Here is a 17,346-nt window from a genome sequence, read left to right as displayed (position 1 = left end):
ATATAATAATGAAATTAACCGAAAGAACGTTGCATTTAATCATCTGTATTTTCAATAAACCTAATCATACACACGTAGCACCTGGACGTGTGCCCGCAAACAAAGACGAGAAAGTGAACACAACCACTCAACTTAAAACAAATCACATACATCAATATTTCCCCCAAACCCCAGGTTCATACAGTCCCTCAGTTCATCAAACGAAATAGTTTGTCCCTTATAGCCTTGAATCCCAAAAAACGCAAAGTTTAAGCAGGTGTGGCGTGGTGAGATTGCCGCAAACAATAATATACAAATAGTCCACGCTATTCTCACCACCTCTGACCGCCCAGAAAAAGAGTCCGGTCCTCACGGTAATCCCTGAAAGTTTCGCTCAGGCAATAATCCAGTTTATTTGGAAATAATTCTTTGTAGGTCCTCAGGTCCGTAGTTCACTGAACGTCGCTGGTCGCTCACCGGCCGGCACAAACAAAACAACCCCCCCGTCGAGACATCACTTCCCCCCATTTATAACATTTGGATATAAAGAAACAAATATATACACAATAATACATACAATAAACAAATACAGATGGAGATCCCAATCCCTTATCCTTATAATTTAAGGCTTCTGACAGATGGATATGCACATGTGATAGATTGATTTTATTAGGAAGCTGATTATTGATATAAATTCAATAGGCAATAAAAGCAGTCATAGGGACATAAAAAATAAATGGAATTCATTTATAGTCTTACAATGGGTTAAAATGTTTAAGATATAAGAACAAAGTCCTGTGAAAAAGGTTAAAGTTTTAAACAAAAAGGGTTAACAGAGTTAAAAACCTTTTTGTTAAAAGAATAAGGATTTCTACCTGCCAGATGAGCTAATCTGTAATCTACATATAGCCTGTTTGAGAGGTGACATTTGGTGATTGATTAGTCATACCTGCAGAGGCCGGATAGGGGAGCTCTCAGCCACAGTGCCATTCTCAATGAAGCTGCCAGAGAGGAAACATCGTGTAAATGGTAAATGGTTTTGTATTTATATAGCGCTTTTCTAGTCTTGAGGACCACTCAAAGCTCTTTACAGTACAGTTTTACATTCACCCATTCACACACACACTCCAGCTGTACCTGCAACAAACGGCAACAAGTGATGAGCTGCTCCTCGAGAAACTCAACATTGCTTGCGCAAACGAAGCAGAGAGACAAAATAAAAATAAACTACTTACCCAACAGCGGCCAACCACTGTGCACTCAGCTCAGTCTAATGACATACCTGTAGATAAAAAAGGAAAAAAAAAAAATTCAGCAAAGAAAATTCAGCAAAAAAAACACACCAGCAAAATCCAGCCTGATGTATTAAATGAATTAAAAGAAATGTGCTCTGACATGGCATTATTGAAAAATCTAAGCGCTGAGGTTGCACAAATCAGAGAGTCAATTCGACAGCCTAACTCCGCACAGACACAGTATCTGGCCTTACCTGTGGCGCAGGAATGCATTCCCCCTTCCCAGTTCCAGAATGCACCACAAAGCTACTGGCCTCCCCCAGGACAAGGACGAAGGGGAGATACAGCTCAATATCAACAAAGCTTCTTACCACAGCACCAGTATCCTGCTCCGAATCGTGCACGCCTGAGAAAATGTAGTGGCTGTCAGCAAAGTGGAAGTGAATATTGCACTCATTGCTACAGATGCGGTAGTAGCGAACACTTTCTCGCAGGTTGCAGGGTGAGAGGAACCAGACAAGAAAATGATGTTCCGTTAAATGGAAGAGGGTTACCCCCACGGGACAGGGAGTAACAGGCAACAGTGGAATGTCCCAACAGCATTGCTCCCACTGTGGTGTCCATGGGAAAGACCAAAGACTCAAAACATGTGCATCCTGTAAAAAAGACACTTACTGTTCTAAAATCGGTCAAGCTGAACATTGGCCAAAACATAGAAAACGATGCAACCAGCACCCTCACCCACAAGTAAACCAGCTCTCCCACCCAAGGGCAAATGCCACCCGCACCAAGAAGGACAGTCATTTTCGCCTTGTTGCTCTGGTAGGGGAACGGTGTATGGTTGAGTGCTTCATACAAGGCCGTAGGACTCAAGCATTATGGGATACAGGCTCTCAAGTCTGTATTGTTGATGAAAAGTGGAAAAGGAGACATTTGCCATGTGAGAAATTAAGAGATGTCTCTGAGTTACTTGACGCACCCGACATAAACCCACAGTGGGCTGAAGGCCTTGAGTTTTGTGAGACGTTGGTAAAGCTCAGCAGTGGTGTTTCACCTTACATTGTGCTGGATGTGCAAAATCCCACTGATCATGATATTGAGTTGTCAGGAAGAACTGTCGTGGGTACCTTACAGCAAGTTCAGGCTGTGTACCCAGCTACCATTTTTGAGAAACCTAGTCATAGCCCTCCAGTGTCAGTGAGTCAAGTGAATACAGAGAGTGAGCAAGTTACTGACACTCCATGGAATCCACCAATAGACCTGAGCCATCTAAATGAACCTGAAAGAGTAGTAGTACAGAACATGCTTCGTGAAGAATGCTCCTCTTTTTCTAAATCAGATGATGACATCAGATGTATCAAGAAGCTGAAGTTAAGCATATCGTTAAAGGATATGGATCCTGTAGCGCGCACTTACCTGTCGGTGCCGAAGCCGCTATATAAAGAGATGAAAGACTATCTGCACAATCTTATTGTGCAAGGATGGGTGACGAAATCCAACTCACCTTATGCCTCACCAGTTGTCTGTGTTAGAAAAAAAGATGGCAGCCTACGCCTTTGCATAGATTACCGACAGCTAAACAAAAAGACTCACCCTGATAGACAACCGATTCCTCGAGTGCAGGACATCTTTGACAGTCTTGGTGGCCACTCGTGGTTTTCATTGCTAGACCAAGGAAAGGCCTACCATCAGGGCTTTATGGATGAAGACAGCCGGCCTTTGACTGCATTTGTGACTCCATGGGGCCTGTATGAATGGATACGGATTCCATTTGGGCTAATGAATGCACCCGCAGCCTTTCAACGTTGTATGGAGGAGTGTTTGGAAGACGTGCGAGACAACATCTGCATCCCCTACTTAGATGACACACTAGTATATAGTCAATCATTTGAGAATCATGTAAACCATGTCAGAAAAGTGCTTCAGCTGTTGAGGAAATACGGGATCAAACTAAAACCCAGCAAGTGTTCATTATTTAAACATGAGGTCCGCTATCTGGGAAGAGTTGTGTCAGCTGAAGGCAGCAAAATCGATCCAGCCGACACCATAGCTGTGAGAGCCTTGAAAGAGAAGAGACCTAGCAACGTAGGAGAACTAAGAGCTATCATGGGCTTGTTAAGTTATTACAGGCAAAATATACAAGACTTCTCCCGTATCGCGGGGCCACTGTACAACCTGCTGAAAGGGACAACAGAAGACAACAATGTGCCACAAAACAGGATAAACACAAGACGAGTTACAGTGAAGAGTAAAGGAGTGCCGTCAAACAAACCAATTGTGTGCATCAATATGAGCATCAACACATATTGGAACGGCTATTAGACTGTCTGGTCGAACCACCAGTTCTCGGGTTCCCAGACTTTTCACTGCCATTCGTCCTCCATACCGATGCCTCAACCCAAGGGCTCGGGGCAGTTCTATATTAACGACAGGATGATAAACTCTGTGTGATAGCCTACGGTTCCCGGACACTGACTGCCTCTGAACGGAATTACCATCTCCACTCAGGAAAACTGGAATTTCTCGCTTTAAAATGGGCAGTCACAGAAAAATTCAGAGATTACCTGTATTATGCACCTACTTTCACTGTGTTTAGCGATAATAATCCACTCACTTATGTCCTGTCAAGTGCCAAGCTCAATGCAACTGGATGCAGATGGGTAGCGGAGCTTGCAGATTTCCATTTTACCATCCGATATCGGCCAGGAAAAGAAAATGCTGACAGTCTGTCAAGAATGCCCGTAAATATCGAGATGATAATGGGACAGTGTACCGAAGAGTTGGCATCAGATTGTGTGGCAGCGACAACCCAAGCTGTTGAGACTCAAGACTCCAGCTCATCATGGGTCTGTCCAGTACTTACCTCTCTCCAATGTACAGCAGTGAGTGAAGAGACGCACAAACCATTCTCAGGGGCTGAGATTCAACAAGCACAGCAAGATGACAAGAACATTGGTCCAATAATGCAGTGCAAGTTGAGGGACCAAAAACCAACAGGACGAGGACTTAACAGCTTCAGTATGCAAAGCAAATGTCTACTGCATGGATGGGAAAGACTTCATATTGATGAAGATGGCATTCTCCGCAGGAAGACAACAAACGAAACACAGCTGGTATTACCTGAGAGGTATAAGACCACTGTACTGAAAGAGTTGCATGATGAGATGGCAGTGAAGCCAGTGTCCCCTGCTCCTGTTTCCACGCCCCCTGCTCCAGTTCCTAACCTAAGGTTGGCAGAGATGCCGACACCTGCAGCCCCTGCAGCCCCCGTCCCGTGTCCCTCGTCGGTGGAGAGGCCGACACCTGCAGCCCCTATCCCGTGTCCCTCGTTGGTAGAGAGTCCGACGCCTGCAGGCCCTCCAGCCCCTGTTCCTGTTCCCTCGTCGGTGGTGAGGCCTACGCCTGCAGGTCCTGCAGCCCCTGTTCATGGTCCCTCGTCGGTGGAGAGGCCGACACCTGCAGCCCCTATCCCATGTCCCCGTTGGTAGAGAGTCCGACGCCTGCAGGCCCTGCAGCCCCTGTTCCTGTTCCTCGTCGGTGGTGAGGCCGACGCCTGCAGGTCCTGCAGCCCTTTCCGAGCACACCTGCCATCCTGTCCGTTGGTGATCCCCTGAGGCCCAGCCTGAGGTCCTGCAGCCCCTGTTCATGGTCCCTCGTCGGTGGAGAAGCCGACACCTGCAGCCCCTATCCCGTGTCCCTCGTTGGTAGAGAGTCTGACGCCTGCAGGCCCTGCAGCCCCTGTTCCTGTTCCCTCGTCGGTGGTGAGGCCGACGCCTGCAGGTCCTGCAGCCCCTGTTCATGGTCCCTCGTCGGTGGTGAGGCCGACGCCTGCAGGCCCTGCAGCCCCTGTTGCCAGGGCGCCTGTGCGGCTTTGCCCTGGGGGGAGTAGGTCAGGCCGGATAGCTCCCTGTCCTGAATTTGGTGATGGGGGTATGTGGAGGTGAGGGGGCTGGGAGAGCACCCTCACCTGCACCACAGAGGATCAATCAGCACAGGTGAGAGCTGTTAGCTGATTGGTCCTCACGCTTAAAAGGCAGCGTCTGCGCTGCCTCGGGGGAGGACTGACAGGACTCAGTACTCGCACGGACTCTCAGCGACACTGAGCTACTGAGCTGGAAAGCTCAGGGAAGTTTAAGTTTGCGTTTTGAATTTATGTTGTGGTTACTAATAAAATATGCTCAAAACGGAATGGTTTGTCTCTGGCTGCTGTGGTGAGAGCCCCATGGCATGGTCTACTGCCACAGTTTTTTTACAGGAAAGCAGTTCTAACATGCGACTTGTGATAATTTTCATTACAACAATCTGTCTTACAGAGTTCAAGTGTGATGTTCCTGATTTCGTGGTAACCCATCCATTAGTTTTTGCGTTATCTTGCTTACAAACCAACCAACAAACACACGGACAGGGCTGAAAATAGGAGGTAATTATTGTACAGGGATTTCAATTTCAACTCTCCTCTCTGATATGATTGCTGGAAATGTTTGCAAGGCATCTGATGTCAGATAGTAGTGATGATGGTGGTGCTGGCAGCAGGTTTTCAAGGTCGTGAGGTCATTCTTGAGTGGAACTGAGTCTTTGCTTTTAAAAGAACTGCTGACAAAAGTAGGTTGTTCTAAACAGAGATGCAAACTTCTGAGCTCGTCCTTGCTTTGCAGCTCAGTAATTTCATGTTTTGGGTTGTTAGGCACATCATCATTAAAAGGCTAAACAAATATGTTCGGTTAGTATTACATGCTTTGCATGTTCTTAAACCTCCGGCCAAATCACCAGAATATTCAAATGTTGTAGCAGGCTTTTGTTCTTGCAGAGTAGGAATATGCAAAATGTTATCACACAAGCACACATGTACTTTGTCTGGTTCTAGCAGCTCAACTGGGGCAACAAGGGCCCCTTTCACAATTACCTGCTGAATGAGCTTTCACCTTGTATTGTATCTCATCTCAGGTCATCATTACTGATCACTATACTATTACTCATCTTGGTCAGCCTATAGTAGCAGTCTATCATTACATGTACACTATTAATATTCATTACAATGAATGATGTTATTTACTACGGTCTTGAAGCATAATATGATGTTGGACACAGTAAATGATGTGTAGTCAGTCTCTTGTTCTACTTTTTACTTACAACTAAAAGCTACATCATTGCAAAGAGTTGGAGTCATAATCCTCATGTCTTCCCACAATGCACTTCTCCAAGCACCAAATTAGCCAAAAGGAGGCTTCAATGCGTCAGAGCTGCATCACATTAAACAAATCTCAGCTTCATGCGCACCTTCTCAAGATTAGAAAGAGTATCAAACATTCATTGCATCCAATATGCAGGAAGAGAGTTTATAGAAGTTATGTTCCTTTGGTAAATAATTATATTGACACTTCTAGACATGCTGTTTTGGGATATTTTTCATAGGTTCATATAAGCTTAAATTTAGTGATGTAGTATTGAGGCCATATAAACTGTTGAGTCTTGACTTGAGTGTGTGCGTGTCTCTTGCCTCTGCTTATGCAATACTGCCATCTGCTGGTGACTTGCATCTGGCTCAGGATATCTCAAAAACCCTTTTTAATATGGTCATTTGGAAGCTGGGATCAAGTTCTAATCATTTTTAAGTCACGACTCAGTCTTATAATTATTGCTAGATAGCAGCAGCAGATAAAGCAGCTACACACGTTATATATTGGATAATAAGTTGATAAAAGATAGGCTAGGATATATCCCAATATACACAACCTTCATAACATGAGACGGTTCATGATGACACAATAGCTTTAATGTAAATACAAATGTTCATAAGTTCTTGTGAGTCTTCCTAATGTTCACACGAACCACACCAATTCTATATCAATTATAAAAATGCAATGCTAATGACACCAGCTGTGCTTTGAAGTACAACAATTCTGGAGAGTTTTTAAGAAAGTGATGGATCACTTAAAATGATTCTAAATGTAGAAACCTGCCGGTAAATGTTTTATGCAAAAACAGTTAGACTTTCAGGAGGACGTCTGAATTATCTGTTGTGGAAAATGAATGTAATGTTCATACAATCATTTTAACTCCACAGATGTTCTCCCTTGAACTGATCAGTGAATCGTCCCTCAACTAAAAAATGCCTGGTTATTTAATTAATCTGTCTTTTGTGAGTCTTTTATTGAACTGCAAAAGTAATATACCAGTATGCCTAAACAAAATGAAGTGGACGTAGTTTCAGAAAGGCACACTCTTCTGTATCTAGGGTCCTACACTTCTCAGTGCATGTTGAGGGAACTCTCTGTGTAGACCTGCAGTAAGTGATGAAGCTGTGATGAGGCGTAGATCAGAACAACAGTATAAAACCAGATGTGGAAGATGTTTCAATCCACTGATCACTCTAACATAGAGATTCAGTCGTCCTCTGCAGAGATTAGAGAAAATAGCCATAAAAATAGAATTGAATAATAGAAAATCTTTATTGACTTTGTATAGTAAGAATTACAATGAAATTCAGAGGGCTAGTCCAGGTTGGTGGATAAATGTCAAAATAAAAGTAAAAAAACAAAACAAATCCCACAAATTATACCATGCAGTTAAAAACAAACCTAAAATAGATAAAAAACAGATAAAGTGCCTCAGTCAGCAAGTTGCACAGTCCCCTGTGGTCATTGTACAGTTCATACAATTCATAGTAAACATTGCACAGGTCACAATACAGTGAAACCTAATGAGAATGTTATTGCCATTGTGACAGTTACACTATGACAGTTTTTTTATTTTGAATATTGATTGCGAGACTGAATGGCCCGAGGGAAGAAACTGTTCAGGGGTTTTTAGTGACCTGTAGCTCCAGCCGGAGGGGGCAAACACCCACTATACCTGGGCTCTGCACAGGTATAGTGGGTGTTTGCAGAGTATTGGAGTGAGGGAGGAGAGCAGCTGATGATTTGTCCTGTGTTAACAACCCTGTGCAGAGCTGTTTGTCTGTGATAAGTTCAACTACTCTATTGTGGAGCAAAGAAAGGTCACTAGCAGCTTTTTTCTCAGGATTCGGAAGTACATATACACCGCTGTGCTTTTTGACAGCAGCCGTGGTGTTGGTAGACCTGAGGAGCACAAACATTGGATGTTTCCAGACCTCACCTTATCACATCCATCCTGGGAGAGGGATGCAGCTCTCTGTGAGGTTTCTCCTTCACGTTTTTGCCCCTCTTATTTTGTCAGTTTTTTTCTGTATTTCTTTCTCACTCTAGTCGAGGGTCAAGGGCAGAGGATGTTGCACCTTGTTAAGTGCTATGAGACAAATTGTGATTTGTGAATATGAACTGTATGAATATAAATGTATTGATTGATTGATGGGCAGAGTCATCTCTTCCTGAAAGGAGTCTGACCACCACGGTGTTGTCTGTGAATATAATTATTGAATTTGTGACATGAACTGCTGTGCAGTCGTTAATATAAATTGAGTAAAGAATTGGACTCAGCATGCAGCCTGGTGCAGAGCCGGTGGTGAGTGTGAGGGTGGAGGAGAAGTTGGGATCAAGCTTGACTGACCAAGGATAAGGACGGCCATCTCAACAGAACACTATCAATCAGACCGTTATGATAGAGCAGTCAGATAATAGCCACGACATTTACATGACAGGCTGTTTGGAGTTGAAAAGACATTTCAAGAACTCTGCAAGCAAGTGAGAAATATTATATTGTCTGTTGATTCAAACAATTATTTATTTTCCAGACATGACAGTTATAACTCATCACCTGGGTAAAGCTTCTCAGCAGCAGGGACAGGGACGCTGGTCCGAATGATTGGAGAAGATGAATGCAGCCAAATACAGAGAGGTGAAGAAAACCTGCTCATGTGACCTAAGATCTGGAAGGAGATTCACCTTTCAGCACAACAATGACCCAAAGCTGTCAGCCAAAATAAGTGGTAGTGGTTTATGAACAAGTCTGTCGCTATTCTTGAGTTGTCCGGTCAAAGTCCAGGCCTAAACTCCACTGAACATCTGTGGAGAGCCCGAAGATGACAGCTCACAGACACATCTCATCCCTTTGCATGGAGATTTAAAGGTTCTGTCAAGAAGACTGGGGATAAACTGCCCAAATCCAGGTGTGCAGAGCATGTAGAGATTTACCCAAGAGGACACAAGCTGTGATTTGTACCGAAAAGAGCTTCTACAAAGTACCAAATTAAGGGTCTGAATTCCTTTGTCAGTGAGAGATTTCGATTTTTGATAAATTTGTAAAAGAAGGTTTGAAACATGCTTTCACTCATGGATTGAGTCTAGATTGACGGGCAATTTCATCAATTTAAGACAACAATACAATAAAGTGTGCAACAGGTGAAAGGATTTCAATATTTTCTGTAGCCAGTCAAAGAATAAATGACTTAAAGTAAAATATTTCATCTATTGGTATATTCAGGACAAAAACATACTGGTTTGAGGCTGAAACCTCAGCATTGATTTGTACCAGTATATTGATATTGGATATGTGTTCAAATGCAGAAACTCAACTTGTTTCTTTCCTCCTTCTTCTCACTTGACTTTATTTGAGCTTTTTGGTGACGCTGACAGCTGATCTTCACATCATTTCTTGTGGCTGCAGTTCTACTTTCTACCACCAGATGGGGCTTGGTAGCCAGTTTACTCCTCATCCTGCAGATTCAACCCTGAAACATGACAAGCATCATTCACATGTTATATTAATACTGTTAGAACCCACAACGGTCAGTATGAGCAGCTATGATACTCTTATCACTGTCACATCTTCTATTGATGGCTGTCATCAGTGAGATGTGTACACAAACATGAGGAGAAAACAAAATGAATGAGACGATATGAGGAGTGGTTTCTGGTCATCAAACTGGAAAGGAAAAGTAATAATTGGAAAATGTTCATGATCTAAAGAAGGACACCTGCCTGTTAGAGCAGAGAGTGGTGTTAGCTGTTAGCTCCTGGTTCTAGCACTGGATCTTATGAAGGCTTTTACACAGAAACTGCAGGTATTATTGCCAGTGGTAAGGTAAGCTCACAGAGTTACTGTGTGTTTAAGACTGATTCATGCATATTGCTTTTGTCAGACAGCTGACATTCTTGTGTGAATGTTACATACCCAGTTACATGTCATATGTGGCATGCTAAATGCAGAGGTGAGAGGAAGGGAAGCTCTGCGCTGAGGCATAAAGTCAGTGTGAATACTGAACACTAAATTACAGCTGGCGTCAGTATCTGAGGATCAGCGGGGGATTCAGCAATAAGAAATAACCTGATACCTGAAAGTGTGCTGAAATGTATGGCTTTCATTTGCTATGAGAAACACAGTATAATAACATATATGGTTACCATGTGACCCCAGAAGTGTGTGGATTTATCATCATCATATTCTTTTGTGACAAATCAAATTTCTCTAACTCGACAGTGAAAGCACACTCTGCTCCGTCACGTACCTTTTGCTGGGAATGTAGGGATGGAGGAAATCAGTCCAATGATTCTACAAAAAATATAACAAATAATGTCTGTGTGTGTGTGTGTGTGTGGGGGTGTGTGTCTACAAACAGATAAATCGAAAGTTTTTTTTTTTTTATAAAGTTTGTGAAATTGCCCTTTAATTTTATGTTATTGTTTTATAATATACAGCAGCTCTTTTATAGTTTTATTTGGTATTTTCTCAGGTACAAACAAAGAATGAAAACAAAACATGAAACAAATTATAACTAAACCTTTATTTTAATTTCATTTAATTCATTTAGAAAGCTATTGTTATTTGTATATAATATTAATAATATAATAAATATATATATATAAGTTATATTCTTCATGAATGTATTATAAACACACACGTTCTCTCACACACATACATACAAACGTATATGAACTCACATATAGTGTATACTGTCTAAGTATATATATATATTATGTACATACAAATATAAAATAAAACATTAAAACAATATATTAATCAAACCAATAAAATAAAACTGTAAGGTTCTAAATTTAGTGTGTTACATAACTAACACAAAGCATTGTCCATTTGACCATTCAGTGTATTCAAATTCATTTAATATTCCCTGGTTGTTTTTATATGCTTTTATTTTATTATTGCTATTTTTGATCACATTATTGATGCCAGCATGACAACAAACAGGGACTCCAGTTGTTACAGGTCACAGCTGGTTGGTATAATGTCACTTTCTAGCAGCAGATGGTGCAGTGGTGCAGAGCACAACCAATCCACTGGAAAGGAAGTGGAAACTAAATTCAGCATATTTATGTTTTGTAAATTATAAAATGATATAAAATAATTGAATACATTTAATAATGTATGAAACATGCTGGACATGTTCAACCTTGTATGATGTTTCCAGCTGAAAGTGGTGATGAGCATAAAGGGGGAAAAAGCAGATTTGAAAGTTTGAACGTTGAGAACCTTCGAATCTTTTTTATTTCTACCTTTACTACATGCATATATTCACTGGGGGGCATCAGCACTGAACAATTTAAACTATAAACTACAATTGCTATATCTTTTTTTCATTAATAACATTATTAGGACTTATGCAGTACATATTCCACATATAAACATACTGATATATATGAAATATATAATATACAAACAGACATTTTAAATTTTCTGATTTTGTGTTAATCTGCTAACCTTGGCATGTAAATGTTCACAAATCATACTAAATAAAAAAATACAGTTGAATATAATGGTCTAATTTCACTTTCAGAACTTTCAGAAATCTGGAAGCTACATCTGTCTCGAATCCCTCTCAGAGCCACAAGGAACCCAGACCACGTTGTATGCATAGATGTAGAGTCAACGATTTAAAATGGACTTTGGGGCACGGTGGTGCAGCCTTTAGCACTGTCACCTTTCACTAGGAAGGTCCTGGGTTCAAAGGTTGTGTCCGTCTCGGGCATGTATCCTTGTGCCTTGTTCTTCTGAATACTCTGACTTCCTCTCACAGTCCAAAGACAAGTAGGATACGTTGATTGCCTTTTGGTTGGAATGTGAGCATGAAAGGTTCTTTGTCTCTATAGCTCCTTTCACACTTACACTCATTAACATCTGGCTTTTCAAATGCACTGTGCCCTTGTGTTTGTGTTCAAATGAGGTGTGGTCTGGCCCAATGTTGGTCTATTGCTATCTAAAGGCAGCAAAAACGTACCAAAAAACCTGGTCCGAAGTCAGTGGGGCAATATTAAATAATTGTTTTAAGGTGGAATTATCAAGATGGTAATATGTGTCTACACAGGCAGGAGCACAATGCGTATACATAAAGAGATGATCTCCTCAAAGTGAAACAGTTTCCTCTCTCTTACCCACCTGCAACGTTTCAAGAGTATCCAGCCTTTAAAGGTTCAGATGAAAAGGATCTGTTGGCAGAAATTTAATTTAAAATAATCCTGATGATGTTTTCACTAGTGTGTAATCACCTAAATTGTATGAATTGTTGTTTTATTTACCCTAGAATGGGCCCTTTATATTTAAATACTTTATATTTACATCAGGAGGACCTGCTGCTATGGAGGCTGCCATGTTTTTTACAGTCGTCCGAACTGGACAAACTAAGCACCTTTTGAGTTTTTATGACAACTGAAGGTTCCTACAGGTTCTCTTTCATGTTCGGAAGGGGCGGGTGAACTTCACCACTAGATGTCACTAAATTCTACACACTGAACCTTTAAAGGAAATGGTGTGCTATGCCCAAAACATGCCCAATTTGATACACACCCTTAAATGTACCGGTGCGATGTGCTTTAGACCACATGCTTTAATATTTAAAATAGAGCCAAATAAGTGATACATTTCAAATAAATTGAATTTGGAGTTGGTGCAGCGTATTGTAAAAATTCTAAATTGCATGAACCCAAATTTCACATCAACATCAACTTGGAAATGAAATGAAATTTCTTTGAGATTAGGTTTTTTACGTTGCTGTTATTGTTATAAAAGCAGAATAAAGCCTAACGAAGTTAACGACAAATGACTACCTTATCTCCCCTGCCTCTTTGAGAGCTGGATTTTCACTCCACCTTCCTGTGTGCCTGTTCAAGGCAGCTGAACACGTGTGAGTACATCGCAGGAAGTAGTTATTTTCAGGCATACAGTACATACAGGCATAACCCACACAGGCCATTCTGTGATCCAGTGAATTTGCGAGCAGAAACAGTCTGCACAATTCTAGTTCATTGCATTTTGTGTCCGTATTTTTGTCGCTCAGTCTAAAATCTACATTGATTTAAATTTCACAAAACTCTTAAACGTAACTGTAGGTTTCCTCTTTTTAAAGTGTTTAGAGGGACAACTACAAGGATGAGAAAGATATGAAGAAGAGATCTGAGAGGAGAGGAAAGAGGCAAAATGGGAAATCACTGAAGAGAGAGAGAGAGAGAGAGAGAGAGAGAGAGAGAGAGAGAGAGAGAGAGAGAGAGATTTTCATCAGTGGCAGCGAGGCACCTCATTTTTCCTCCCGACCTCACAATGACCTGACGATGGAGAGAGAGATAATGGAAGAGGATAGATCGGTAGAGAGGGATAGAGAGTGTAGACAGTGAAGGGAAAGAGATGCTGGGAACGAACAAACACACACAAACACACAATGGTAGTTATTGTTTGTCATTTTTTTCTCCCCGATTTCCAATCTAATGAAGACGCTCGTTGGGTCGAGTACGTTGAAGAAAAAGGGTGAGAGGGAGAACTTGGAGGCGTGACAGTCGTTGCCATGACAACACACACATATATGTCATGTGTTGAGCCTTGGGGAGAGGGTAACCGTGTGTTCGTGCGTCCATGGGCTTAAACTTACATACAGTGCATGATTGAACTTTTAAGGCAGTCAAATGTGTATATGTACTGTCACATTTTTCAGTAAAATGTATGAATAGTCATTTTTTCCTTTTATTCTCTTCAACTCCTGTATACGTGTGTGTGTATCCATACTGTATGTACTGTACAATACACTTGATTGTGGGTATAATTTTAGTTGGATAGAAATGGTATTTTTCCCACCAATATCCACTTAACAATGACAAAGTAAAAAAATTCAAACTTAAAAATCGATTAGTATAAAGAAATTTTGCTGTGGCCCTCCCAATGATGTTCTATGTATTCCTTTTGCTTTAATTATCCCTAAGATGTATCTACAAACTAATTGGAGTCATGCCCATGGCAAATTTAATTGATTGGACATAAAATGCATTTCCACCACAGACAATTTCCTCAGGAACTAACCTTTGCAGGAACTCTGTACCTTTCCGCCGCTGGGACAAGGGTCTAAATTAGGTTGTGAGGCAATCTTTTTACCCCCCCCCAAAAAGTCCCTGCTCAGGGTGTAATACTTAATGAAAGTACGGGAAACTTTGAGTGGGGTTTGCTGTACTGAAAAGGAAGGATTGGTCAAGTACTGCACTTTTTATTTTCAGCCACACAATGCCATTTATGCTTTGTCATATTTGCAATATATAGGTCATAAAATCAGTTTCCTTACTTCAGGTTCATTTCACATGTTTCTTTATATAATTTGTTGCTATTGTTTGTCTTTTTTGTGATCAACAGCAGCACGATTTGAATCTCCTCCATGATTACTGTTGTTGTATGTTGTATTGCTTTATATAGCATTGTCTTTGTGGTCTTTATACTGCAGTGGAAACGCAGGCAAACAACAGTCTGCAGGAAACTGGAAACAGGAGCTATTTTATCCTTTCATTAAAAAAATGTACTTCTATATATAAATATATTTGTGCTGGGTATAGAGAGTGTGGATTATCCTTTGATAAAATTATTTTTGCCTAACAGCACTGAACTATCTGTTTTCAAATGTCAGATAACCATGGGGAGCAGGGTGTTTGCGGAGCGCCAGTTGATAAGAAATTTGTAATTCTACATCAACCTTAACGGGTTAAATGTGCTAAAAAAAGACAATTCACTCCTTTCCCATTGCTAGGAGAGGAGTTTGCAGACAGCAGCCAGATGTAAGCGGTGAAAAGGGGGTTAAGCGTGTCAGGAAGTGGAAGAAAGTCAAGGCAGCAGAAACATGGTGAATGTCAGTACCCAGACTGATCTGGAACGATAAAATTGAGGGGAAGGAAAAGGGCACATGTGAGCATTGGCACAGTCATTGATGACAGAAAAATAACATGGTGTTCCTTCATCAACAACCATTACTGTACATCAGTAGATGACCTCATTGTGTTGGTCAGCATCCCAATGCCAAGGGCTTCATCACCACAGTGAGATATCATTTGAGTGCATGAGCAGTGAGGGGTCGGTCCATGAGGAGAGTGCAGAGCGTAGATGAGCCCGATGATGAATTTTGCGTGAGTGAAGAACAAAGGGAAATTAACTTGACTGAATCTGAGGGTGAGGAGTTCAATCAGCCAGAAGACAGATAGAGCGTAGCATTTACACAAGAGCTATTAGAACTCTGCACTGCATGTTGTTGGGATAGTTCAATGTCTTATGCAGCTGCCAACAGTTTGTAATAATGGATTTGAGATGGAGGTGAAGACATAATGCACAATGGCCACAGCTATACCTGGCATTCCTATTCTATGTTGAGGGTGTAATGGAGTGCAGTCAGTTCCTGCAGCGTTTGTTACAGGGAATAAATGCACTCCATTCATCGAGGTCTGTTAAACACATCCGCAGTGGATCAACATCCAAAAGGCCTGATGTCATCCCTGTAGTGAGTAAAGCCCAGGTCACGATGCATCATATGGCAGCCATTCACTGATTGACACAAAGTCAGGGCTGGTGGTTGAGACTGTGAACGTCATGGAAGTGAAGAGCAGTTACTGGCTAGAGGTCGAAGGTCTGGAGAAGCTGGAGGAACACATTGTCTCCATCGTTGTGCCATAGCAACTGATTGCCACTTGTCTGTTCAGAGATTAATGCGAGAGGAGTATGTCAACATCACGTATGATCTGCGGCACATTGTCTACTGTGTGAAAAAGAGTCCGCCGAAGTGCCACAATGAGAAGCTTCTTGATTGGAGGACGATCACCATGCATCCATGCTGTGCTAGCTCATGTAACAGAAGTGTGACTAAGCTGAAGGAGAGTGGATATCTGCCCTGCACCACATCACCAACACACACCAGTGGGCGTCAGGTGAGATGATTTTGAAATGTGAGCATAAGTATGACACAAAGAGAAAAAAGTTCCTGACAGAGAGCTTTGAGGCGCAGCTCCATGCTGCACCGGACCATAACCACAATGTGATCAGAGAGACTACAAAGAGCACACAGGTCGAAGAGCAGACGAAGCACCTCAGGGTTCGGGTTAGGGTTAGGGTTCTCAAAGGCTTCTCTGCAGTATGGCTGCAAAGGACTTTGTGGCAGGAGCATCAAAGTGTTGTGAGACAAATTCCATTGGGGCAGCGCTGAGGGAACATTCTACGGAAACAGCAGAGACCACTGGTCAGCATAGAGTTGTAGTAAAAAGGTTAGACAAAGCCTCGTCAGTAGCAAAACACTATCAGCAAATCTCAGCCAAGCCCAGCACTGTAGATTCCTGAGGCCATTTGAGAAGCCTAGTTCCCAACTTTGTTTTGTCCCATGAACCCTGAATCTGTCAGATGAGTTCATGCTCCAGTGATCCTCATTGTCTTCACCACCTGTAATGTAGAAAATGCTTTTTAAACTGATTTTAATCTGGCAGTTCTTTTATACCATTAATTATATATGTAATTGTATAAATCATTTAATAAAAGCTGCATACCTATCAAATAGTGGATTTTCACAATGACTTACTTTTATAATGTAATTTTGTCCTGGTACAATTAATTGAAGTTTATTTATTTTTTCTGAACCTCATGTAAATGAGATTTCAGTTTTTTAAATCTTAAATATGAATGAATACAAAAATAAAAAATATTATACAACTTTCTAAATATATATATATATACACACACACACACACACACACACACACACACACACACACACACACACACACACACACACACACACACACACACACACACACACACACACAATCAAGTAAGCTAATGTTTATTCTCTTAATCCTTGGTTTCTACCTACTTTCCCTCCTCCTCTTGTTTTCTCTCTCTTAATTTTCTTTTCCCCAGGCGTATTATGTAATCCATGCTGATTTGAAAGAGCTGAATACAAACACTGATGTAAAGTGGA

This window comes from Hippoglossus stenolepis, chromosome 16 (genome assembly GCF_022539355.2).
Source record: "Hippoglossus stenolepis isolate QCI-W04-F060 chromosome 16, HSTE1.2, whole genome shotgun sequence".
NCBI classification, from domain to species: Eukaryota; Metazoa; Chordata; class Actinopteri; order Pleuronectiformes; family Pleuronectidae; genus Hippoglossus; species Hippoglossus stenolepis.
Note: the sequence above shows the minus strand (reverse complement) of the source record.